At 43.5% G+C, this 2,901-nt stretch overlaps 1 pseudogene; it reads left to right on the forward strand.

Annotated features, from left to right (window-relative positions):
• Window positions 1-773: 773 nt before the first annotated feature.
• LOC116070985 lies at window positions 774-2,582 on the forward strand (annotated as a pseudogene).
• The last annotated feature ends 319 nt before the right edge of the window (window positions 2,583-2,901 follow it).

Here is a 2,901-nt window from a genome sequence, read left to right on the forward strand (position 1 = left end):
TCCTGTCTCGAAAAACCAAAAAAAAAAGAAAGAAAGAAAGAAAAGGAAAGAAAAGAAACGATAACTGGTTGTATGAGATAAGATAGAGTGCAGAGAAAGGAAAATCTGCATCAAAGAGAGACTTGTATAATAATAAAAACATTGAGACAGCAAATGGACATGGCACTTGTAAATGTATGCACACTAGCCAACAGAGCATCAAAACCATGAAATCGAAACCCACTGGAACTGAAAGGAGAAATTTGAAATGTCAACATTAACTTAACAGAAAATCAGCAAGACTACAGAGAAACTCAGAAGAGCGTCATTCACTAGAAGAATCCAATCAACATTTATGGAATACTGTACCTGACAATAGCAGAATGTGCCTCAAGAATCCAGAGGAAAAGGGAAGATAAACCAAAAGCAAGCAGAAGAAAGAAAGTAATAAAGATGAGAGCAGCCAGGCAGTGGTGACACACGCCTTTAATCCCAGCACGTGGGAGGCAGAGGCAGGCGGATTTCTGAGTTCCAGGCCAGCCTGGTCTACAGAGTGAGTTCCAGGACAGCCAGGGTTACACAGAGAAACCCTGTCTTGAAAAACCAAGAAAAAAAAAAAACCTAAACTCTGGGCTGGGGAAGTGATTCAGTTGACAAAATGCCCAGTGTAAAAGCAAGAGGACTGAGTGTGGATCCCCAGAACATGTGTGAGAACTTTGCACCACTGTCAACATCTGTAATTCCAGTGATAGGGATATGGAGACAACAGGATCCTAAGGCCTCATTGGCCAACAGGCAAAATACCAATGCACATAAACTAAAAATAAATTATTAAAAACAAAATAGCTAATTTGAATATCTCTCTAGTCTAAATGACTAAGTTCAATGAGAGACTATATCTTTAAGGAAAGACAAAGTTAGAAGACAGAGGAAAGGGATCCTGATGTCAGCTTCTGGTGTCCATGATGCCGAGTTAGTACATGTACACATACATATCCACATACTTGCATGCATATGTACAAGTCACTGAGATACCACCTCACATCTATTAGGATGGCTACTATGTACAAAGAAGAGTTGGCAGACAGACAGGATGACTGGGTGGCGAGCAAGATGGTACAGACTCAGGGCACCAAGAGGAGAATCTGTTACTACTCCAACAGGGACATTGGAAATTGCTGTTATGGACAAGGGCACCCAGTGAAGCATCAGCAAATCTGCGTGACTTACAATTTGCTGCCCAGCTGTGGTCTCTGCCGAAACATGGAAATCTATCGTCCTCACAAAGCCAGTGCTAAGGAGATGACCAAGTACCACAGTGATGACTACATTAAATTCTTGCATTCTACTTGCCCAGAGAATGTGTCTGAATGCAGCAAGCAGATGCAGAGATTCAACATTGGTGAGGACTGTCCAGTATTTGATGGCTTGTTCGAGTTCTGTCAGCTGTCCAATGGTGACTCTGTTGCAAGTGCTGTGAAACTTAACAAGCAGCAGATGGACATCGCTGGGAACTGGGCTGGGAACCATGCAAAGAAGTCTGAAGCATCTGGCTTCTGTTACGTCAATGATATCATCTTGGCCATCCTGGAATTTCTAAAGTATCACCAGAGGGTGCTGTATATTGGTATTTACCATGGCAATGGCATGGAAGAGACCTTCTATACTACAGAGTGGGTCACGGCTGCTTCCTTTCATAAATATGGAGAGTACTTCCCAGGAACTGGGGACCTACAGGATATTGGGCCTGGAAAAGGTAAGTACTACACCGTTAACTACCCACTGAGAGACGGCATTGATGATGAGTCCAATGAAGCCATCTTCAAGCCAGTCATGTCCAAAGCAATGGAGATGTTCTAGCCTAGTGCAGTGGTCTTACAGTGTGGCTCAGATTCCTTGTCTGGGGATCGGTTAGGTTGCTTTAATCTGACCATCAAAGGGCATGCCAAGTGTGTGGAGTTCATGAAGAGTTTCAATTTGCCTATGCTAATGCTGGGAGGAGACGGCTACACCATCCATAATGTTGCTCTGTGCTGGGCTTATGAAACAGCTGTGGCCTTGGACACAGAGATCCCTAATGAGCTGCCATACAATGACAACTGAATTGAATACTTTGGACCAGGGTTTCAAGGTTCACATCAGCCCTTCCAATATGACTAACCAGAACACTAATGAATACCTACCTGGAAAAGATCAAGCAGCAGCTCTTTGAGAACTTGAGAATGCTGCCCTATGCCCCTGGGATCCAAATGTCCATACCTAAGGATGCCATCTCAGAAGAGAGTGGTAATAAGGATTAGGAAGACCCTGACAAATGAATTTCCATCTGCTCCTCTGATAGATGCATTGCCTGTGAGGAAGAATTCTTGGATTCAGATGAGGAGGGAGAAGGTGGTCACAAGAACTCTTTTAAGTTCAAAAAGCGAAAAGAGTCAAAACAGAGAATGAGAAAGAGAAAAATCCGAAAGAGAAAAAAGAAGTCACAGAAGGGGAGAAAACCAAGGAGGAGAAGCCAGAAGCCAAAGGGGTCAAAGAAGAGGTCAAGTTGGCCTGAGCAAGGTCTACAACTCCATCTTCTCCCCAAATTCTCACTTTCCCTCAATTTCTCAAATTTTATATTTTCTATTCCTCTGGGTATTTATATAAATATATTAAATATAACATCCCCAGGGACTAGATAGGAACCAGGGCCAGGGCCCAGGGCAGTGGTCTTGGGAGACCTCTTCCCAGAGCTACATTGTCCATTCTGCCCCAGGTCTTAGTTTTGAACCAGAAGACAAAATCCTGAACTGCCAAGTGCCCTTATTAAGCTTTTTAGAAGGGGTCACTGGGTCTTCTGGGACCCCTTTTCAGGCTTGGGTAATATCAGCCATTTTTAGATTGGTTCTGTTTATACCTTCCCATCCGTCTTGGGCAAGCAGA

Source organism: Mastomys coucha, chromosome X (genome assembly GCF_008632895.1).
Source record: "Mastomys coucha isolate ucsf_1 chromosome X, UCSF_Mcou_1, whole genome shotgun sequence".
NCBI classification, from domain to species: Eukaryota; Metazoa; Chordata; class Mammalia; order Rodentia; family Muridae; genus Mastomys; species Mastomys coucha.